The 24,276-nt window shown below is 46.0% G+C and overlaps 1 long non-coding RNA gene across 2 annotated transcripts; it reads left to right on the top strand.

Moving 5' to 3' along the window:
* The first annotated feature begins 11,849 nt into the window (after window positions 1–11,849).
* Window positions 11,850–21,220, top strand: LOC140910901 (uncharacterized). Of its 2 annotated transcripts, none has more exons than XR_012158789.1 (3): window positions 11,850–11,895; window positions 18,685–18,791; window positions 19,722–21,220. It is a non-coding gene; the product is annotated as an uncharacterized lncRNA (long non-coding RNA). The 2 variants fall into 2 exon arrangements; XR_012158788.1 differs by lacking the exon at window positions 11,850–11,895 and adding an exon at window positions 17,812–17,976.
* The last annotated feature ends 3,056 nt before the right edge of the window (window positions 21,221–24,276 follow it).

Genomic DNA, 24,276 nt, shown 5'->3' on the forward strand with positions numbered 1-24,276 from the left:
GTATAGTGCAGCAGATGTGATGCAATCTCTTCCTGCTGCTACTACCTGCAGCTCTGGCAAAGCACTTCAGTGGTGCTTTGAACGGACCATAGTGCAGTGAAAGGACCACATTCAGCTCTCCCAAGGAGCCCCCTCTTTCCTGTTCGGTGGCCCCACATGCAGCTTTGCCAATGCACATTCACCGTGCTCCACAACCCCCTTGACTAACCAAGCCCAGGGTGTCTTTGGAGCATCTTTCCAGTTCTTTCTGCATGATGTTTCTTAGACCCAGCCTTTCCTAGCCGTCCACGCAGCTAAAACTCTCACCCAGGCTCTCATCAGCTTGCATCTCCATCACGGCAACATCCTTCTCTTGGGCCTTGGCAAATGAACTCTTGCCCCACTCAGATCCATTTGGAAGGCTGCTGCAAAGGTCATTCCGCTAGCCTGTTGCTTTGACCAGCTCACCCCTCTGTTTGCTTCCATCCACTGGCTCCCACTTCTCTATCCAATCAAACACAAGCTGCTTGTCTTCATGTTCAAGGACCTTCTTGGCCTATCCCCACCCAGCTGTCAACCCTCATTTGCTATCAAGCTGTCAGCTCCCACCTCCCGTCGGCCTAGGCTGCCAACCTCCGTCTCCCACTCGTTACATTTTCAAGCCAACACCTTCACCTTTCTCCTCCGCCGCCCCTCGCATGTGGGGTGAAGTCTCTGTAAATGTTCACAGAGCCAACTCATTATCCTTCCAATTCCTCCTCAAAGCTCTCCTTTTCCAGGAAGCCTGCCAAAGCCTTGGTTCAGCTTCTGGCGTGCAAAGACCACTGCCCATCACGCTGCCCAGTATTGTCCCATTGTTTGCTTGTATCCCCCCATCTGCCTCTCTGTCTCCATCTGTTGTCTCTTGTCTGATACATAGATTGTAAAGTCTTTGGGGAAGGGACTATCTCTTTCTTCTGTTTGTGCAGCACCCAGCACAATAGAGCCCTGGTCCGTGATTGGGGCTTCTAGGCACTCGAGGAATACAGATAATACAGGACAAACATCAGTGTTGGCTGGTCAGAGGCCGGATGGGAAACACACTGAACCACTTAGCTACCTAGTTTGGATGGGGTGAGGACTCATCTGTCTAATCTCTCCATCCATCCGACTTACACTGCTCCCATCTCCGAACACTTCATCAGAGAAGAACAATCATTTCGCCACTATTGTGGGGGGCCTCGGGCTTTGGTGCCCCTTGGTCCCTCCTATTCTCTGTCCGTGACACATGACAGCCTCGTCTCCTGTGGGCTGTAATACTTAGGTCTCGTTTTGGTTGTTGGGTTTAATGTGAGGGTGGTGCTGGTGACCTGTGATAGACAGGAGGTCAGGCTAGATGATTTGCTGGTCCCTTCTGGCCTTAAACTCTATGAATCCTGCTGAGGGGAGAGAGTTTCCCGTCAAACTCTTCCTGGCCTTTTGACTTTAAATTAAATACCCTGGGCTTTATATGTAGCCACAGGCTGAGTAGAAAGAAGCATGCAGCAGCCAGGCCTTCCAGGGAATGCGAGTAAATGGCTTTGATCAAAACAGCAGATGAAGAAGTATATTGACTCTTTGCACTTACTACTCTTAAGGTAGTGTACTCTACAGAACTGCGCCAGAACCCTGCAGCCAGTAGCAAAGTTTAGATCATTGTTGTGGAGGGACTTAGGGTCATAAGGCTATCGGTGGGAAACTGCTTATTGCTTTGGGTTGGCACCTTCGTTCCCTGGATCACCACATCACCGGTTTAAAAACCAACTGCCTGCAAATAGGTTGTAAAAGGAAGGTTCCGACTGGCTGGTGAAAGCGCCGTAGGGGCGGGATCTAGTCTAACTGCTCTAGCCTGGATTCTTTAGTCACCTCTCGTTAAACTCATGAGAAGGCAGAAGAATATGTTAGGGGCCATGTGACTGCCTGAAACAGCTCCTGGCAGGGACCTGTGTTTTGTGTTTGGACAAATCATGACCATTCAGGATAGGAAAACCCCTACAGATTTATCTAAGCCACGGACAGTCAATAGGCAGACCGCGGGCTAAATCCAGACTGCCAGAGGCTTTTGAACAGACCCCGAAATCTGTGTGTTTACTTATTATTATCATTGTTGTCATTATTTTTTAATTATTTTCTCTGGAGTCTGGGCCCTTTGCTCCAACAGGATATAATATTTATGAATGCGTCAGTCATTCCAGCTTTCAGTGTCCCACTTCCCTTGGGAGATTTTTCCACAGCTCAGTAGGTGTCATGGTTAGGGCCTGCTTCAGGGCATAAGGCAACTTTTAACTATTTGGGTCAGAAAGAAACTTTCCCTGGGGGCCAATAATTACCCAGAGCTGCAGAATATCTTGCACCTTCCTCTGAAGCAGTTGGGTTAGATGGACTGCAGGTCTAATCCGGTAATTCCTGTGTTCCTATATTTAGTTTAACCTTCCCTTTCATCTCATTACTTTATTACACCCCCCAGTCCCTCACTAATGAAGGGAGAATGTGGGGTCTCTGGAGATGATGACGAGATCCAGTTGACTGAGCAATAGTTTCTCAAGGGAAGTTGTGGACATCCCATTGACTGAATGGTAGGAGCCTGGACAAAACCCTAGAAATGTAAGGAAACAGACCTATACTGGACCCTAGAGTGAACGGTTATAGAACCTGAGAGGACCCTGCTGTGTAATTCCCCTGGGAGTTTGCCCCCAGTTAGGATATTTTATTGTCTGTCTTCCTTTCCAGGTAAAGAGCAGTTACTCTGAGTCCATTTCATTTATCTCAAAGTGCTTTATACCTTTAAAGGCGGAGGAGTCCTCACGACACCCCATGCTATCCCCATTTTACTGCTGGTGGCCTGAGGCACAAAGAAATTGTATAATTTGCCTGAGGTCACGCATGGAGTCTGGTCTCCTGAACTTTTGCCTAGTGCCTTTAACCATAAAGCCAACTTTCCTTTCAGTTGTCCTATAGAAGAATGTTTGGCTTTGTTTTCTTCATAATAATTTTTCCATGCATGGACAAGCATAGTGTGACGGGGCAAGGCCAGATGGCTATAGAAAAGTAGTGGGAGATAGATATATTAGCTCCAGGCTAAACAAATCCCTGGTACCAGAATAAGTGAAATGGCAGCTGCTCCAGGTCAATTAAGACACCTGGGACCAATTAAGAACTTTCCAGAAGGCAGGGAGAAGGCTAGGTTGATTGGGACACCTGAAGCCAATCAGGGACTGGCTGAAACTAGTTAAAAGCCTCCCAGTCAGTCAGGTGGGTGTGCACGTCAGGAGCTGTGGAAGGAAGCTGCGCTGTTGGAGAGGCTGAGTAGTACACACCATATCAGGCACAAGGAAGGAGACCCTGAAGTAAGGGGGAAGTGAGGGCTGCTGTGGGGAAAATAGCCCAGGGAATTGTACGTGTCATGTTTTTAAAAGGTCAGCTGCCATAGCTGATACTATTAGGGTCCCTGGGCTGGAGCCCAGAGTAGAGGGTGGGTCCGGGCCCTCTCCCCACCTTTTGCCCCCTGATTAATCACTGAGACTGGGAGACAACAGAGACTGTGCAAGGAAGGATAACTTCTCCTCACCTCCCTTGCTGGCTTATGATGAAAATGGCTCAGTAGACTGTGACCCTTGTCTCTAGAGAGAGAAGGGTTACGTGGAGGGTCACAGTGAACATCTGAGGCTAGCGAAATCCACCAGGAAACATGGGACCCACGGAGGCAAGGACAGAGCTTTGTCACAATAGTTTCAGCATCCTCCATTGCTACAGGTTTCAGAGTGGTAGCCGTGTTAGTCTGTATCAGCAAAAACAACGAGGAGTCCTTGTAGAGCCTTGTAAACAAATTTGTTTGGGCATAAGCTTTCGTGAGCTAGAACCCACTTCATCAGATGCATGGAGTGGAAAATACAGGAGCACACCTACCAATGCCATCATGTGCTAGCAATGCCCCTCTGCTGTATACGTTCGCCAAACTGGACAGCCTCTACCCAAAAGAGTAAATGGACACAAATCTGACATCAGGAATCATAATATTCAAAAACCAGTCGGAGAACACTTCAGTCTCACTGGTCACTCAGTAACAGACCTAAAAGTGGCAATTCTTCAACAAAAAAACTTCAGAAACAGACTCCAACGTGAAGCTGCAGAACTGGAATTAATTTGCAAACTGGACGCTGTCAGATTAGGCCTGAATAAAGACTGGGAGTGGTTGGGTCATTACAAAACATAAACTTAATTTCCCCAATACTAATTTCTTCCTTCTTGTCAACTGTCTGTAATGGGCCACTCTCATTACCACTTCAAAAGTTATTTTTCCTCCCTTGGTATCCTGTTGTTAATTGATTCATCTTGTTAGACTGACCTCACACTCGATAAGGCAACCCCCATCCTTTCATGTATTTATACCTGCTCCTGTATTTTCCCTCCATGCACCTGATGAAGTGGGTTCTAGCCCATGAAAGCTTATGCCCAAATAAATTTGTGAGTCTCTAAGGTGCCACAAGGACTCCTTGTTGTTTTTCCATTGGTACAGTAGACCCTGAGACAAGCATGCTAATTACAGAAGTGTGCCTGCCCCACTATGTTAAGGACCTACGATAGAGCAGGAAACAGTGTTATTACAGGTGACCTTTCTAATGAGGGTAGAAATCCACTTGAGCAAGAGTTCCCAAGAAAGGAGTTCCATGGTGATGTGGGTAGGTCTGCTTGGCTCAGGGCCATCAAATGGCAAGGTGTGCTATCCCCTCCCATCATTCACAATAACACACACCCTGCTAATTCTCATTATAGCAATTACAATTCAAAGGAAACCTAATAAAACAATCTCTTGCCACTCTCATGTCTGTAACTGATTATTCTGAATCAACTGTTGGATGTCACTTACCTTTTGACTCCAATAGTCTAGGTATGTGTGGCATTGCAAAGGGAATTTTGAAATAACATCTTGTGTTCGACCTAAGATTACCCGGATGTCATGAGTAATAATGATTTTCATAGCTGGCAGGCAAAGCTATGACTTTGCTGGTCTATCCAAGTACAAGGAGAGATATAATATCTTTGGGGACATCTCTTTCAGGTTCCTGACTAAGACTGTGGAACAGCCGAAGAGGTCACTGGTTTTTAGAAAGTCCATAACAGTTTTTAACATTGAGACCAGTAAATACTCTGATAGGACTTTGAGGATATTGGGGGCTTGTCCAAAGCCCACTGAAGTCAATGGGAGCCCTTCCATTGACTTCTGCTGGCTTTGGAGCAGGCCAATGGGCCCTGATTTAGGAGCCTTAAGTGCTTTTCTGCATGAAGGATGCTTTCTTGAACCACAGCTTTAGTGAGGATGACATGAAGGCTCCTGCAGTGCAGACAGTCAACAAAGCTCATAGTTTATGTACCTACCTCTCAAGTCTCTCTGACTTGATGATCAAAGCACGCAGTTACTGGGTACATAACAATGAACTCCACTGGGAGATATGATTGACTTCTGCATTGTAACTTATTTCCACTGCCTACGGCCATAGTTCTAATAGCTGGCACTGCAACTGGGAAATAATCATTCCTGACAGAAGCAGTCCGTTCCAGCCTGTTGGCAGGTAGCAATCCCTTTATAATGCATGGATAGATATACACAGTAGCATCTCTTCCTCCCTGACCTGCTTTGTAGCCTTGGGAAAGTCACTTCCCCCTCTTAAATTGGACACTCATGGTGCACTCATGTGATAGGACAAGAGGAAAAAACCCATCGTACGTAACCCTAATATGACTGATTCCCCATCTGCGAGGCCTCCCCATTACATACAATCCTCCTCATCTTGGGAGTCCCTCTCCCCTCCCACCTGCCTTATGTGGAAAGTAGAGTTGGTTGAAATTCTTCATATTTTGAAATTTCCATGAGCAAATCTGTTAATATTTGAAATTTCAATGGGGGAGGGGAGGAGAAATTTTGCAGAAATGTTCTTGATATCTATGTTCCGCTCCCAATCCCTCCATGTTTTTGACTGGATCTAGTGGGAAGTGTTGGGTGGAGGGTTGTTTCAAGGAAAGCTGGGTGAGGAGGAGATGTAAAAATCAAGTTTAAAATAGAAACTGTCTTATAGCCTTAGAATCATAGAATATCAGGGTTGGAAGAGACCTCAGGAGGTCATCTAGTCCAATCCCCTGCTCAAAGCAGAATCAATCCTCAAATAAATCATCCCAGCCAGGGCTTTGTCAAGCCTGACCTTAAAAACTTCAAAGGAAGAAGATTCCACCATCTCCCTAGGTAACGCATTCCAGTGTTTCACCACCCTCCTAGTGAAAAAGTTTTTCCTAATATCCAACCTAAACCTCCCCCACTGAAACTTGAGACCGTTACTCCTCGTTCTGTCATCTGATACCTCTGAGAACAGTCTAGATCCATCCTCTTTGGAACCTCCTTTCAGGTAGTTGAAAGCAGCTATCAAATCCCCCCTCATTCTTCTCTTCCGCAGACTAAACAATCCCAGTTCCCTCTCCTCATAAGTCATGTGCTCCAGCCTCCTAATCATTTTTGTTGCCCTTTGCTGGATGCTTTCCAATTTTTCCACATCCTCCTTGTAGTGTGGGGCCCAAAACTGGACACAGTACTCCAGATGAGGCCTCACCAATGTTGAATAGAGGAGAATGATCACGTCCCTTGATCTGCTGGCAATGCCCCTACTTATACAGCCCAAAATGCCATTGGCCTTCTTGGCAGCAAGGGCACACTGTTGACTCATATCCAGCTTCTCGTCCACTGTAACTCCTAGGTCCTTTTCCGCAGAACTGCTGCCTAACCATTCGGTCCCTAGTCTGTAGCGGTGCATTGGGTTCTTCCGTCCTAAGTGCAGGACCCTGCACTTATCCTTATTGAACCTCATCAGATTTTTTTGGCCTAATCGTCCAATTTGTTTAGGTCCCTCTGTACCCTGTCCCCACCCTGCAGTGTATCTACCTTTCCTCCCAGCTTAGTGTCATCTGCAAACTTTCTGAGGGTGCAGTCCATGCCATCATCCAATTCATTAACAAAGATGTTGAACAAAACCAGCCCCAGGACCGACCTCTGGGGCACTCTGCTTGATACCGGCTAACAACTAGACATGGAACCACTGATCACTGCCCGTTGAGCCCGACAATCTAGCCAGCTTTCTACCCACCTTATAGTCCATTCATCCAGCCCATACTTCTTTAACTTGCTGGCAAGAATACTGTGGGAGACTGTGTCAAAAGCTTTGCTAAAGTCAAGATATATTATGCCCACCGCTTTCCCCATATCCACAGAGCCAGTTATCTCCTCATAGAAGGCAATCAGGTTGGTCAGGCATGACTTGCCCTTGGTGAATCCATGTTGACTGTTCCTGATCACCTTCCTCTCTTTCAAGTGCTTCAAAATGGATTCCCTGAGGACCTGCTCCATGATTTTTCCAGGGACTGAGGTGAGGCTGACCGGTCTGTGGTTCCCTGGGTTGTTGGTCTTCCCTTTTTTAAAGATGGGCACTATATTTGCCTTTTTCCATTCATCCGGGACCTCCCCTGGTTGCCATGAGTTTTCAAAGATAATAGCCATGGCTCTGCAATCACATCTGCGAACTCCTTTAGCACCCTCAGATGCAGCGCATCCGGCCCCATGGACTTGTGCTCGTCCAGCTTTTCTAAATAGTCCCGAACCACTTCTTCCTTCACAGAGGGCTGGTCACCTCCTCCCCATGCTGTGCTGCCCAGAACAGCAGTGCGGGAGCTGACCGTATCTGTGAAGACCGAGGCAAAAAAAAGCATTGAGTACTTCAGCTTTTTCCACATCGTCTGTCACTAGGTTGCCTCCCCTATTCATTAAGGGTTCCACACTTTCCCTGACCTTTTTCTTGTTGCTAACTATCTGTAGAAACCCTTTTTGTTACCCTTCACATCCCTTGCTAGCTGCAACTCCAGTTATGTTTTGGCCTTCCTGATTACGCCCTGCATGCTCAAGCAATATTTTTATACTCCTCTCAAGTCATCTGTCCAAGTTTCCACTTCCGGTAAGCTTCCTTTTTGTGTTTAAGCTCACTGAAGATTTCACTGTTGAGCCAAGCTGGTTGCCTGCCATATTTGCTATTCTTTCTGCACATCGGGATGGTTTGTTCCTGTGCCCTCAATAAGGCTTCTTTAAAATACAGCCAGCTCTCCTGGACTCTTTCCCCCCCCTCATATTAGCCTCCCAGGGGATCCTGCCCATCAGATCCCTCAGGGAATCAAAGTCTGCTTTTCTGAAGTCCAGGGTCTATATTTTGCTACTTTCCTTTCTTCCTTTTGTGAGGATCCTGAACTCAACCATCTCATGGTCACGGCTGCCCAGGTTGCCCCCACTTCTACTTCCCTGACTAAGTCTTCCCTGTTTGTAAGCAGCCCGTCAAGAGGAGAATGGCCCCTGGTTGGTTCCTCCAGTAAGTTTTCTGTGAGAAGAAGCTGTCAGTATGGATTCAAGGGAAGATCCTGGTTTCTGGACAGTTTGGACTCTGACAGGGAAGTGTATCAGGTGCAAAGCAGAGATCCACAGATACAATCCGGGTACCCTGAAAAGACTTTTGGGAAACTGGCAGTTTATTACATCACTGCCACCATTTGGAATTACAAACTGTGACTCACCTGTGCATATATTATTTACCTGCTTTAACCTTTCAATAACCCTCATTTCCTTTTCTTAGCCAATAAAACTTTAGTCTGTTTACCTCAGAATTGGCTGCCAGCGTGGTCTTTGGTGTTAGTTCTGGAGTACCAGTTAATTGATCAGGGGTAAGTGACTGGGCTCTTGGGACTGGAAGCAGCCTAAATGTGATGTGATTTTTGGTGTAAAGTGACCATTTTATCACTGAGTGCAGTTTGTCTGGGTGGCAAGATAGACTGGAGAGGCCAAAGGGACTGTCCGTGACTCCATGGTAAGACTGGTACAGTGATCCAGGAATTCGCACTTGTCACTGGCTTGGTAAAATCTATTATAGAACATACCAGCAGTCTGGGGTGTCTGCCCTGTTTGCTGACAGTCTGCCCTGAGGTAGGTGCTCACAGTCATGAGCCACTCCAGACAGCGTGACACCTGCTTTAAATCATCACTACTCTTTGATCAGCTGGCTCCATGGTTTGATTTAGCTCTGGCGCCTGATCTCCTCTGTGCGGTTCAGACTGAATCCTGCTCTCCTGATCTCATTCTGGTGCCTGCTTTTGTACCCCTGATCCCTTACCCTTCAGCCTTGCCCTCTCCCACTCCCCATCTGCCACCCCTCCTTCCGCGCCACTCCATCTCCTGAAGGATTTTCATAATTCTTTCCGTTTAAATCATTTATGGCGTCATTACTAAAACACGGATAAGGACTTTAAAAAACAAAACAAAAAAAAAAACCCCTAAACATACAAACCAGAATTGAGTCCTGGCGCACACAGTGAACACCCCGCGGCAGTGAGTGGAACTGACTCCACTTTGGCATACACTGACTCTGACCCATGATTTTGTAACTGTACAATGTCCTTTTAACACCAGGCAAATTTAGAACCAATACAAGGAAGTCCACGGATCTGAAAGCCAGAAGGGACCATGATGAGATGCTCAAAGCTCCACTCTAGGAATTATTTTGGGGAAACTCTATAGCCTGTGTTATTCAGCGAGTCAGACTAGTTCCTTCTGGCCTTGGCACCTCTGATGACCTAGTTTGACCTGCATAACACAGGCCATACAATTCACTCAACACTTCCTTCATCGAGCCCATCGCTTTGGCTTGAGCTAAAGTGTATATTTTAGAAAAACACACAGTCTTGACTTAGACTCCAGCTGAGGGAGAAACTATCATCTTCCCTGGTATGTTAGTTCCAATGGTTAATTACCCTTCCTCTGGAAAATTTGATTGATTTACCCTTTGAATTTGTCCAGCTTCCACTTCCAGCCATACGGTCTTACATTAGACTCAGGAGCCTTTTAGCATCTGATACCTTCATCCTGTGTAAGATCGAGGCCTCTCAACTTTCTCTGCAATAAACTATATAGATACTACTTCATCCAGCATGTCGTGGGCCTGTGGAATTTACACTGACCCAGGAAGTCAGAGACTTGTGTATTGTTGGATTTTTAAAAGGCTGGGTGATCGTACACTAAAAGCAGGGTAAAGCATTTGCTAATCTCCTGCTTCAGAGCATAAACTGATCATGTCAGAAAGGAATGCCCCCCGATGTACAACATTGCACAACTTGCCAGATGCATTATGGGCTTTCCCCCTTCACCTCCCACTCTTGAAGCATTCAGATTCTAGTTAACACCACAGCTGGGATACAGAACTAGATGACCCCAGTTGTATTTAGTAAAAGCAACAGGAGAAAGTGTTACCCAGTGGCTACAGGAAAGAATGGTGAGGTTGTACATTGTGTGCAGATAGGTCTATTAGCCTGAAATTCTTGGATTCACAGTCATGTCCAGCAAGTCGGTCCTAAAGGTCACCTTCAGTCAGACAGGCTGGAGCAATGTTTTATGTGCTGTCTGCAAAGAAAAAACCCTTGTTCAAACATACATCTAATCAGTAGCCAGGAAAGATGTGACAAAGTATGGCCTCCTAGATGTCAGGGATGGAAAACACCTTTTACCTCATGCAGCTCCGGGCTGAGCCTGAGAGAGGGGGTGGGGGAGTTGATTCAGAGACTCATGCCCAAGCCTGGGTATGGGCGTGAGTGGAAATAATTCTCCCTCCTCAGACCTTCTGAAATAAGCCTGGTCCCTCCTCAGGGTGCGCACAGCCAGGTAGTTCTCATTTGTGTGACAACCATGCCAGGAGATCTAGGCCTCAGGTTGCTAGGCTCCATACGTATGTGGGGTGAGAGACTGCCCCTCCCCTGAAGAAGAGTTTATAGTATGAATCAACTAGACAACGGGTGGGAGACTGGAAGGATTATTCTGCCCATTTTACACACGGGGTGCAAAGAGACTCTCGCACAGAAAGTAAGTGGTAAAACTGGGACTTGAACGTGGAGTTCCTGAGTCCTAGGTGGCGCCTGCATCTTAGCCACAGGAACATCTGTCTCTGCTAGGCCCCCTCCCTCTTTATCATCCGTTTCATTTGCTATGGGCGAGCGATGAGGAGCTCAGATCTGACCTTTTCATTGGCGCCTCGTTTGAATGAGCTCCCTCCAGTTTAGGGCAGAGGTTTTTAAACTGTGGGGCGCCCCCCCCCCAGGCGGGCATGGAGGAACATTTGGGGGAGGGGAGAGCAGCAATGCCAGGCAGCCTGGGCCAGTTCACATGGGAGGGGGGAGACAGAGAGGGAGCATCTCTTCCACCCCCTGACTCACCGCAATAAGCCACCCAGCCTGTGGGTCAGTGCTGACATCCGCCGTGGCCTCTGCACCCAATACTGGCCCCGCCCCCAGACACCGTTGCATATGTCTTCCCCACCCTGAAAACCCGAGGGAAGAGGGGCAGGTATTGGCCCTGCCCTAGCAAGTGCAGCTTGACCGCAAGGTAGAAGCAGCCCGTTGCTGAGGAAGCTTTGCCGGTGCCCTGGGTAAGTATCTGTGTGTTTGAAACTTAGATGTGTAACTAATTTTAAATAAAGTTGTGTTAGGTCTCTGTTAGGTTTATGAGTCGGCTATCAGGCTTACTTTTGCAAGTGTCTGTTTTTGTCTGGGTTGAAGGGGGCACAACCAAAAATTGTAACTCAAAGGTGGGAGGGGCTCCACCCAAAAAGTTTGCAAACCACTGGTTTAGGGTTGTGTCTTTTAGGTGCCCAGGATATGATGCTTGAGACAACGGGATGGTATTACAAGGGAAATACATGATGGAAGATTTTTCCACAGGGTGAGCTTTGCTGCAGAATGCTCCTCTCCCAGGGATGTCATGGGAACCTAATCTCTGAGGACAGAGCCCTGAGGAATATATTTTAGGACTGATCTTTCATTAGCCCAGCACAGGTAAGGCGGTGAACCTCAATTTCTCACATCTGATATGGGCTAGATTCTCAGTGTGTTGTAAACCAGCATTGCTTTATTGAAGTCAATGGAGTGATGTTCATTTATACCAGTTCAGGATCTGTCCCTATGACTTAATTGCTGTAATGCTGATCTGTTAAATTTGCCCCTGCACAAAAGTTCCACCTTCTGGTAGTGGCTGTGCAAATGGGATGGAGAATACTGGAATGTTATTATATAAATTAATGGTGTGGCATTGTCTTGATACAGTGTGCAGAATTGGTCACCCCATCCTAGAAAATATATTGCAGAGTGGGTTCAGAGAAGGGTGACTAGAATGATCAGGGGCCTGGAAAAACTCTGATAGGAAAGAGATTGGAAAGAGTGGGAGTGTTACCTTGGAACGGAGATGAATAAAAGGAGACCTGATAGAAGTAAATAAAATGATGAATGGTCTAGAGAAGGTAGATCAGAAACCACTAGGGTCCCTGTCTCATAGCATAAGAACAAGGGAGACAAAGTGGTGAGGTAATATCTTTTATTGGACCAACTTCTGTAAGTGAAAGAGAGCAAGCTTTTACCAGCAGAAGTTGGTCCATAAAAAGAGATTACCTCACCCACCTTGTATCTCTAATATCCTGGGACCAACCCAGCTACAACAACACTGCATATAAAAACGAGGGGACAGTCGGTGAAATTGAAAGGTGGCAAAATTCACTACCCATTCAAGGAAATCCATGGTCACGTGGGGACCCGTTAGATTGTGGAACTCACTGCCACAGGATGTCATTGAGGTGAAAAACATTCAAAAGACTTTTCAGAGTTCCAAAAGATTCAAAGAGGGATTGAATATTTATATGGATATCTAGAATGTCCAGAGTGGTTTTAGTGAATGCTGACACATTTTGGAAGAGATATTAAACCTTATGCTTCAGGGTTTAAATCAGACTTAAACTATTGGTGGTTGGGAGGACGCAGATTATCCCACAGCTGCTTCCTGCATGTGGCGTTTCTTGTAGCTCCCTCTACAGCTATGGGAGACAGGATTCTAGCCTAGGTGGATCATGGGCCTACTTCATTCTAGCAAGTTCTATGTTCAGAGCTTCCAAGCCCAGAAGGGACCACTGCGATCATCCACTCTGACCTCCTGCATAGCATAGGCCAGAGAACGTTCCGGAAATAATTCTTGTTGGAACTAGAGAGCATCAGTTATTGATGAGATATAATGATTAATGAAAGGGGTAAGGATGGCAAATAAAGTGTTGCCAAATCTTTCCTTCAGCCTGTGGCTAATCCCTTAATCCTGTGAGTTAGGCACAGAGAGAGGTCCAATAAAACAGTGGTTCTCAACCAGGGGTACGCGTATCCCTAGGGGTGCACAGAGCTCTTCCAGGGGCTACATCAGCTCATCTAGATACTTGCCTAGTTTTACAACAGGCTACAGAAAAAGCACTAGTGAAGTCAGTACAAACTAAAATTTCAGACAGACAATGACTTGTTTATACTGCTCTGTATTACGATACACTGAAACGTAAGTGCAGTATTTATATTGCAATTGATTTATTTAAGAATTAGATGGTAAAAATGAGGAAGTCGGCAGTACTAGTGTGCTGGGGCACTTTTGTATTTTTAGGTCTGATTTTGTAAGCAGGTCGTTTTTAAGTGAGGTGAAACTTGGGGTGCGCAAGACAAATTGGACTCCTGAAGGGGGTACAGTCGTCTGGAAAGAGCCTACTGCAATAAAACATCCCAACTCCCCACACCCCAACTGCTGTATATGCAATTTACTGCCTTGCCCATGTGCAGATTTTATGTTCCCTCACATGGGTGTTATTAATAAGGTGCCTCGCCTCGCAATCTGGCTTTAGATCAAGCAGATATGACTGATGGAGCTTTCATACTCATAAACCTTTGTTTGCTCTTTCTTTCTTTCTTTCTTTCTTTCTTTCTTTCTTTCTTTCTTTCTTTCTTTCTTTCTTTCTTTCTTTCTTTCTTTCTTTCTTTCTTTCTTTCTTTCTTTTCTTTTAATTCCTGGAGACTGTAGTACAAGCAGAATCCTTGGCTGATGAATTTATCTTTCTCCCTCTGTCCAGGACAGGTGGTTGTGATGTGAAAAGCAGGTTCTCCACCCGTAAATATTTGCAAATACAGTTGTGTATATGTGTGGGTATGAAAGCCAGCCAGCTGAACAGTAGCAGTTCTATCCCTGGGCTACTTTGACGTTGTGATCAGAGGAGCTGGCCAGAGTTCTAATGAAGATAAATGAGGATCCTTCTCCTTGGATCGTCTGTCTTTTATTGATGGGCTGTGGGGTGAAAGGCTAGAAGCTGAATGTTCATTTAAGCAGACGTCACGAGTTTCTGCCGAGGGGAAGGTGTAAGAAAAAACGCCTTGTACTTGAAATTTACTCTCAGGCGAGTGCGCTCAGTTTTACAAGGCTTTCTCCATTCCTTCCCCATCCATCATTTCCCAGGAGTCCTTTGTAAATGCAAATTGCACTTTGATAGGAATAATGCACTGAGCCTCTATTAGTGTCTGTGTAATGGAGAGGGCTATTTTAGTGCCATCACTCTTAAAAGAAGCTCCTCTGTGCCTTATTCTAGGCTGTGTATCAAAAACCAATCTGAAAACACACTCTTGTCCCCTCCCACTCTCTACTTTTCAGCTGGGGTCTGGCTTCAACAGGGCAGCCTGAGTGTTTTACCATATGAATGAGAGCTTGGTCGGCGGCCCCTCTTACCTGCTTCTTATAGCAGGGCTCTCACCAGCAGCACCAGGCACAAATACCCAGCGAGGCTTCCATCAGGCTGCTGCTACTCAGCGGGATTCAGCTACTCACTCCCATTCAGGGCCTAGAAAATTTATGGGGGAACCTTGAGTTTAGGGAGAGGGGGAGCTTATCTTTTTGGTGTACCTGGGGCCATTTCTTGCTCTGCTAGCCCCATCCCTGAACGGCATAAGAGCCAGCTGAAAGTGCAGGCCCCACATTGTTTTGCGCTACAACAATGATAGGAGCCCAAGGCACAGACTAGGCCCCGTCATGCCAGGTACTCTACAAACACCATTTTCTCCCCTCTCTCCGAGGGACACTTTCACACTGTATCTCCTGCCAGCCAGTGGATTTATGCAGTCGGATCCACTAGAGCTCTGGGCCCAAGATGCGCTTACCAGGTTTTGGAAATGTTTGACGTCGTTTCTCTGGCTTGGAAACGAATTCGTTTTTTATTTTTTGTTTTGTTTTGTTTTTTAACTGAAATTGAAACCATTACTGAATTTCGATACCTGAGACATTTCCACGACCGTTTCACGAATGGGGTGGACCAAAATGTCAGGAAAATTTTTGAAAAAAATCAACATTTTTTTTTAATTTTCAGAAAAGGGGCTTTTTTTTTTTTTTTTACCCAACCCTTTTCCTTTGAAAAAATTCGACCCGTTCCAGGCTGCATGGAGGCAGATCCACTGGCCTGCACAGAACCCTGTTGTAAAGCAGTCCGGGATGGTAAGAGAATATGGGACAGATTTCCAGCTAGTTGGCTGCATTGGAACCATGCCAATTTACACCAGCTGACTTCAATCATGCTCTACAGATTTACACCAACCGGGAGTGCGCCCCATTTACTTCTAATCTGGCCGGTTCCCTGGACCCCATGCACCATGTGGGATTGTGCTTAATACCGAGCACAGGAGTGGATTTTAATCTGAGCAGGATCTGTCTGACTCAGCCTGGTGCTCAAAACAAAAAGGAACAAAAAGAAATGTTCTTGAAACACCTCCCACGCAAAGATGGGACGTTGTTAATGACCAAACAAAAAAATAAACCAAAAACACAATGGAGTGGGGACAAGCCAAAAAAAAAAAACAAACCCCAAACAAAAAAACCCCAAAGGAACAAGGAGAAAATAATTCAATAAATCACGTAAATGGGATGATGGGAGAACAAAGGAGGGAAAAATAAAAAGCACAGAGGGAATTTTTCTGTCCTAGAAAAGCAGAGGACAGGATGGGGGAGGCAGAGCCATTGAAGTGAAATTTTGAACTCGAACGACAAAAGGAAAAGAAATTAAATCCAGCTCTGCTCCCTCGGGTGGGCGAAGGGGGACAGTTGTCTTTATTTTCTCATTTTCTTTAAAGACGGGAGACCAATGGCAACACTTAGCAAGAACCTCCCAGCCACAACAGGGGGGAATGAGACCCGAAATAAACTCCTCTAGCAAACTGGGAGTTTAACTCCACCTCCGAGTGATGCTCTCACACATGATATATCTTGGCCCCCTCTTACCATAACATCAGAGCACCTCACAGTCTTGACCAGTGCTGTCGAGTAAGGCAGGGCTATTATCCCATGTTACAGAGGAGGAACTGAGATGCACCCAAGGGCACACAGCCAGGAACCCCCATTTCCCAAGTCCCGGCCAAGAGTCCTGACCCCTGGACCACCCTTCCTCTCATATCCCTCTGCCATGAGCAGATGTAGCCATCTCTCTCTGAGACTCCGCCCATTTAGGGTACTTGTTTATGCAGCACTGAGCACACTGGGGCCCTGTCGGGTCCTTGGGCAGCACCTCAATAGAAATAACGCTGCTGAAGATTTCCTCTCGCAGAGCCAAAAATCTCCTCTTGGCTCCACGCAGCAGCTCCGGGCTGCAACATTCTTCTCTCCCCGGTCTTGCGGCTCTTGAAGTGGGGAGCAAGGAATTGCTACTGGGTGGATCCAACGCTTTGGTCATTAAGCCCTCTCCTTCCTATTCACCGTGACGTCTTTTCACCCCGTGCCCCTTACCTGGCCGTTTAAGTCAGCTGGGTTGGGGTCTTAGCCATCAGCACAGCTGCGCTGGTGCAAACCCTTGTGTAAATCACACTGCCCCAGTGTAAATCATGTCCATTCCAGGCGTTTGCACCCCGGGTGGCTGCCCTGACATCCCAGCATGCACCAGGCGGACGTGCATGATGCTGCAACCGCCACCAGCCATGGCGCTTACTAAAAATCCTATTGAAGCCAGTGGGAGCATTCGCTGGCGTAAGTGCTGGGCCCAAGAGTGCGTTAGCAGGATCAGGCCCTAGATTCAGGCAGGGTCTTGGGCAGCAGCGTGGGCAAGAAATATAACCTTTGCTGGCAATGAGGAATTGCCATCAACAAGAGCCTGAGCGTGGGTGCCCTCGATCTGCCAAGGGGAAGAGCTAGCTGCCCCTGTGGCAAGTGATATTTTATTCCAGCTAAATACTCTCTTTCCCAGGCACTTTCCTGTGGAGAAGGCAGGGCCCGCGCTGTGTTTTGCCGCCTGACGGTGGAAGAGAGAAAGTGTTTGAAATTGGAAACATGGGAACTGCCAGTCTGGATCGGACCTGAGCTCCGTGACTGATTGTGTCTCCGGCAGGGGCCAGTGCCAGATGCCCAAGGAACATGTCAGAACCCTGCAGTGGGTGGGTGTGGAATAAATGGCCCCCACATTAGGTCTTAAACCGATCTCTCAGCTTACTCCCTGAAACCTACCATTTTATCTCCCTGCCAACAGGCTCGTTGCCAGCATTAACTGTTATCACTCTAGATATTCTTGTTCTCCATGTGAACGGCCAATCCCTCTTCAAATCCTGCTCAATTCAAATGGATTTTTCACAGTCAGTGAGGAAAAGGGGAAAGTCTCCTGCCCTCCCTAAAATACACTCCTGCCTCATCAGACAATTACCTTGGTTACCAGGTCTCTTAGGTTTCAATACCCATTCCCCAGAAAAAGGGGATAAAGTGAGTGTGGGAGAATGTATTCGAAGGAGATTAAAGAACCCCCCAAAACCGAAGGGAGCCAGTTCATTAGCTGCATCCCTACCTGTATTCTGACATGGCCACGTCTGGCCAATTTACAGTCAATCAAAAACTAAAAGTCTGGCTGAAGTGTCAGCCTAAGGAGCAAAGAAGCCAGAACTGCGGAGTTGTTTGGAGCAAAGCTGTCTCTTCTGAGGTGTCTGTGGACGGCCTTTGAGACACATCCTCTTTCAGAGCTAATTAATTTGTCCGTCATTTGATAGCTAGGTGGGCCAAGCACAATCCTTTGAGCATCAGCTGGGAAGAGCCACCTTTCAAACAGGCAGGTAAATTGAATGAGGATGGGGTTGGGAGGAGGGAAAGCAGATTCTAGGGTAAGAGAGATGAATATGGTTTCCGTCTTAATGAACGTAAATGGATTTTGGAGGCTGTGGTATTTTATGTGGGTGTCTTGTGCTCTTAAATATAATTGTTCCCATGTCTGGGTCTAAGGGATAAGGGCACCGCATAGACTGAAAGGATAAATGCATACATTTTCACACCAAAATTCTGGCAACGCCCTATCCATGCTGCATGCCCAGATTATTATATTCAGTAAAATTTCACCCGAGGATCTAAAAGCACTTTACAAACATTCGCCAAATACAGTTCCACATTCAGTACTTTTTTCTCTCTCACACAGATGGGTGTGTTTGATTGATAATTGTCCTGCTATTTGTTAACTTCCCTGTCTCCCACCGGGTAGGTTGTGAGGCCTGAATGAATTAATGTTTGCAAAGTGCTTTGAGATCCTCAGATGCAAAAAGCTACAGAAAAGCAAGGGGTTAGTAGTCATGTTTGAAGAGTAGTTTTAAAAAGAGCCATCAGGTTGGAAAAATGAGAATCGACCCAGTGAAAATTAGTCTCATCAGTAGGTGATACAGAAAAGCTGTCACTGGCAAATGGTATCTGCTCTGAATGATTTTCGGAACACAAGCTAAACTGCTAATCCCCATTGCATGATCTGTTTCAACACCTGTTCTCCTTTCTCTTAGGTGCCACAGGGATACCATCTTTGCACTGGAACTGCTTTCTGATCTCTAAACAGTGGGAGAGGCTACTCCAGGACTTATAAAGGGAGGAAGGATACCCTGAAATGAAGGCAAGAGATAACTGATGAGCTCAGCACACAAGTTAGCATGTCAGTTAGCACAATGAGCGACACTTGGGCTAATACTGCAGGATTAGCTCGGATCTCTGCAGCTCTTTTTACCTGTCAAAAAATAAGCATTTGTTTGAGATATATGAGCTACCTTTATGCAGCAGAAGCAGTTCTGGCTGCTGTAAAAATTTGATTGTCAAGGATGCTAGACATGGATTTCTCTCCCTGAGTTCTAACTGGAAAGGTGGATAAAGTTTCTTGTTTTAAATCTAACACCTTCCTTCCCCCCTCAACCCCCTACCTGCTAATCACACTTGTTTTTAAGGATGCTTTACTAGTTTTATTTTTGGAAGGGGGGTTGGAATGGCCTTCCATAACTCACTAACAATGAGGATGTGGGACAGAAACACAGACATAGGTAAAATGAAGAAATAATTAGTGTCTGTTAAACTATCTTGTAGGTGAGTGACACATGAGTTTCTGCTGCAGGGTTAGATGGGGTTGTTCCATCTCTTTTTTTACCCACTAAAACATAAACACTTATTAGAGAAATCCAGGTTGTGTGAGACTAAGGATTAGCTCCGGCTGAAACATGGTGAAGAATTGCCCCAAAAATATATCCAAAAAATCTGAAATTATTTTCATTCCACCAGCCCTGAACAGGAACAATTTTGAGTTTATTCAGTTGTTTTTTAACCACAATATTGTTTTTTTAAATGTTTTCTGTCTCTCTCTCACTCTCACACACACACACCCCACTTTTCTATTTTGGCATTGAAGATGGGGAAAAGAAAATTAAAAAAAAATCATTTTCTGGTTTTGTCGAAAAAATGGAAAAAGTTTTTTAAAACCCCACAGATTACTCACAAAAAGATTCATTTTTGATTAAAGCCTGTTTATTTTTCCAATAATTGTTTATTTCCTTCAAAGAATTTCAACCAATTCTTCCACTGACGGGCCGGATTTTGGGAGGTGCTGCGGTCAAAGGGAGGTGAAGCTGCTCGACGTGTCTCTGGACCAAGCCACCTCCTGCTCTCTCCCTTACTCTGACTCTGCAATCAACTGTGACGCTCCTGTTCTCATCCCCCCAGGTTAGCACAGCAGGGCAGGTTTGGTGACGGGGCTGTGCTCCGTCTTTGCCTTTCTCAGCTTTGTCCAACAGAGCCCAGCCTGGAGGCCATCAGGATCTTGTTTTCCGTAGGTGACTGAGATAAATGGTGTGTGTTTGTCTGCTGGTTTGCCTTTATGGGTTGGCACACTGTGCTTCGTTCCCCCTTCTGACTCATCGGTGTCTTTCACTGCTATGGGTGGCGGGTACGTTACACAGGTTAGACACTAACCCCGGATCTGGTTCTCTGTGTGGACGCAGAAGCGGTATTAATCGTGCGACAAGGTCATTGTGTAAAACAAGCCATTCGCGAGGGGCTAACCTCTCCTGGGGACTGATTCTGCTCCACTTACCCTGCTCGCCCCATAGGCTTCAGTCCAAAGGTTCCTGATTTGGGGCCCGACCCTGCCGTCACATAGGCCTTTGATTCCTGGTCCACAGCCGTACTCAGAAAAGCACTTAAGCACATACTTCACTTCAGACCCTTGCTTAAGTCTCACAGGACTACTCACGTGCTTAAAGGTACGCAGGTGCGGAATACGGGCTGGGGGTGAAAGGCTGATCAGTGAATGCAGGGCTCACTCTGGTGCGTTGGCCTTGCTGAAGTCGATGGGGTGGGGACCGCTTGCAGCGGTGAGCTCAGTGCTCTGAAGTGACGTTCTAGCAGCATCGGGCTTGGATGCCGGAGAAAGCAGGGTCTGCAAGGACCCGATCCGGTAACGACGCTTCGTTAACTCAGTGCAGCACCGTGCAGGAAGCAGGGGTCTGCCCGCTGCAGGATCCCAGCCTAAGGTGGTTGGCTCCCTTCCCATTTGAAGCAGGGATGAAGATGAAGTGGGATTGAGGAAGGCAAGTCCCCTGCCTATAGTGAAGTTGTCTCTCCCCCCCTTCTCGCTCTCTTTGGTTCTTACTGAACTATCCAAGCTGGACTGGAGCTGATTCTCATCCCCAGCTCATAAAAAACACTAATGAAGAGCAAATTTCGTTGGGGGCCTTTTGGAACGTAGCCACCTGAGCTGCCCGGTTGTGGCTTCTCCGGAAGAGACCTACCAGGGTTTCCCGCCCACGCCGTCCCCCCCACCTCTGCAAACGACCCCATTCCAATCCTGGAGCTCACAAGGAATCCAACGCATCTTGAGCGCCTCGTTTCAGCACTGAAGGAGACAATGAATTCCACATCTAGCTTCCCTTGGTTTGTGACGAGAATTTAATAAGTAAACAAGGCATGATTTAGGGCAGAGGAAAAAGCAGCCTGGTCCCCCTTTTGGTGGGTTAAAAAGCAGGGCGTCTGCAGCCCTTTGTCTGTCGCTAATATAAAATCACGTGCTGTCCCTTCAGCTGAAATGTAAAAGCCAGCGCTCTTCAACGCTCTCTCTCTATTCATGCTTTTAGCCTTCCTTCCAGGCTTGTAATGAGGGGAGGGGAGGGGAGTAGGAAAGAGCTGGGCAAAGTGATGAAAACCAGGAAAACTATGCAAGGTAACACCGGGATGAATAGCACATCCCAGCTACAAATGAACTAACAGCCCAATGCACTCAGCATTTGCACCCAGACAAACTTGGGTTTTAAAAGGGACTTTCCGAGCAAAGTTTAAATTCTTCAGATTCCCTCGCAACTGCATTTCCTTGAAGCTGTCCCATCAGCAATGCTTTTTATCAAGGGATCTGGGGTGTGTGTGTATATAATATAACATTTAAATTACTGCAGCAACATCTTCAAGCCATGATCCCTTTAAAATATATGTACGCCTACTTGCCTTACCTTGCAATTCTTGTCTTGGATTATGTTAGCATTTTCATTTGAGATGAATGGGGGAATTCAGTCTCATTTATTTCCCCTCCAGAGCAGAATAAGATATTTCTCATTATGCCTTTTTAATTTTACAAAGGGCCACATAGCATGCAGAATAACAGGGGTTGCATTCTTGCACTGATGCACAAATTCTAAGGCAGCCCCGTCTTTCGAGTAATTATCTGCTGTGTGCAGAAGATCTAGGCAGCAGAAAAGCCAGATGGTTTGCAAAGAAGACTGATATTTGGGAGAAAGATTTCTGTGGCAGTGGAATAAAAGTGAAGGGTGTCAGGAGAGGAAGAATTCATACTTTTTTTTTTTTTTAAACGGGGGAGGCTTACAAGCATCCAGACAATTTCCAGAGGGACATTTTAAAAGAGAGAAACAAAAGGGAAAAATTAAAAAATGGAAAAGAAAGTCAGAAAACTCTGAAAAATGAACAAAAAGAATCAAAATCTGGGGGGGAAGGGGGGAAATTCCCCAATCAGAATCTCAAAGCCAGGAAACTTTATTTAAAGCCTGAGATTATTAAGAATTTGTAGTTATGTCCGGTCTTTCAGTTAAAGACTTCAAGAGACTATTCTTTCCCTGTTCATCATCAGCAGCAAGAAGCTTGAGCTATTTGTGTGTTCAGCATCTCCCGCCCAGAAACGAGATGTACAAACTGTTCCTAACTAACCAAGAAAGGAAAAGCAGCGCACAAGTGTCTGGACTCGGAAGTCGTCCTGCATAGGGAGCAGGTCCCAAGCTGATCTCTTCCTTACGTAGGATGTTTCTATAAGGAAGCAGTAGAGGATAAATGTCATTCAAGCGAGGAACGTTAGCAAGTAGATCTGTGGATGGAAAGTGTACGTAATAGGCTGCTTCCCTCTGTGCCTCTGAGGGGAATCCTTCTCTGGTGCTAGGATCAGCAATGGGAGCAAATACATAGATCATTAGTGTGAGGACTCACTGAATATCTCTCTCCAGCGCCCCTAGCCCTCTAGCCTTATGCTCTATTTGCAACAGGGAACTATCGATGAAATCTGTACTAAGTGACTGGATCCTGCTTTGGAGAAGTCTGTAAAGGGAGCAGGATCTGAGGGTCTGATTCCCATTTAAACTAAGGCCCCTTTACACCTCTTTGGCAGTGAAAAGAGGCTTTAAAGTGAATGTAAATATTATAACATGTCTTACACATTTATGTAAAGGGGCCTTAGTGTAAATGAGAATCAATCAGCTAAATCTCCAGCAGTCACCCCGTTCCCAATACAAGGCCCCCAATACAATTTTCTTGAAGCTCAGTTTAAAGCCTAATTCTGCAAAGCCACCAATTGTAGCTGGTCACTCGGGGCGGAAAAGAAGTGACACCTTGCCCCTTTTTTGGGGTTGTTTTTGTAGCTCTTTAGCCCCTGTCTCTAACAAAGTTTGGAATTCTACCACGCTGCATTCTTCTCAAGAGAACACACACACAAAAAGAAGAATATCAAAATGATCTGGCTCCTTTCTCTTGTTAGTATCATATTAAACAAAAGACAGATGGGGAGAAAAGGAACGAAGGAAAGGAGGGGAAAAATATCACCTGTTCCCATGCAATCTTAAAGCGATCAGTCATTATCTCTGAAGCTTCACATTTCTAAAGGGCTCTTCCCCCCCCCCCCACCCGCCGCCTTTTGAACACCGACATCTTGTTAAAAACGAGAAGAGCTCATGAATTTTAAGCTCCCCAAATTTGCCTTCCTCCCTGTGGTTAGAACTTTAACATGCACGAGAGACATTAAAATGAAATAAAACCAAATGCCACCAAAACAAAAATCAAGCAAACCCACCCAAAGGGCCCCAAATCCTTGCCTTTCACGCGGCTGTTTCTACATTTGACAAAAGCCCTTGGTTTTCTGTCATTCTTTTCATTTCCTTGATGGATCCCCAATTGTCAAGCCTTCAAGAAAATGCACTTTAGCTCTTTGTCACCAAATGTAATTTGATAAACTCTTTGCAGAAACATACTGGTTTCTGAGTCTTTTCAAAAACTGTTACTGCAGGGAGAAGGGATGTGGCGGGGGAGAAGATATTTGAGAATCTTAATTGAACATTTAAAAACATGTTTTCATGGGGAGGTTGCGGGGGGAGAGAAAAAGAACAACAAGCAAAAAAAAAAAAAAAGTTTAATCTGCGATCTGAAATGTGCACACTCATGTGAGGGGCGGCAGGGTGTGTGTGTGGGGGGTGGGCCCTACCTTGCCACAGCTCTTAAATGCTTATGAATACTCATTTTCAGACATCATGCTGTGGGCGGATACCACACCAGCTTTTATTCTATAAAATGCTCTTGGCTTCTTTCATGGGGGGAACAATCTGTAGGAGGTACAGATTTGGGGGTGGGGGGGGTGGGGGAGCAGTAAATTGTTCAAGTCAAGGTGGACTCTAAGTATTTGGTAAGTTACAAGTTTTTGTTTGTTTGAACTTTGAAATGTTTTACCTATTTGAGATCCCAGCCTGCAGAATGTAGAAAATAGTGCTAACTGGGGCTGGCATCAGATGACTGATGCTTCCAGATCTGGGGAATTTGATCCAGTTGCTCTCTAAACCTTCTTATCCGTCTCTTTT

This window comes from Lepidochelys kempii, chromosome 4 (genome assembly GCF_965140265.1).
Source record: "Lepidochelys kempii isolate rLepKem1 chromosome 4, rLepKem1.hap2, whole genome shotgun sequence".
Taxonomy (NCBI): domain Eukaryota; kingdom Metazoa; phylum Chordata; order Testudines; family Cheloniidae; genus Lepidochelys; species Lepidochelys kempii.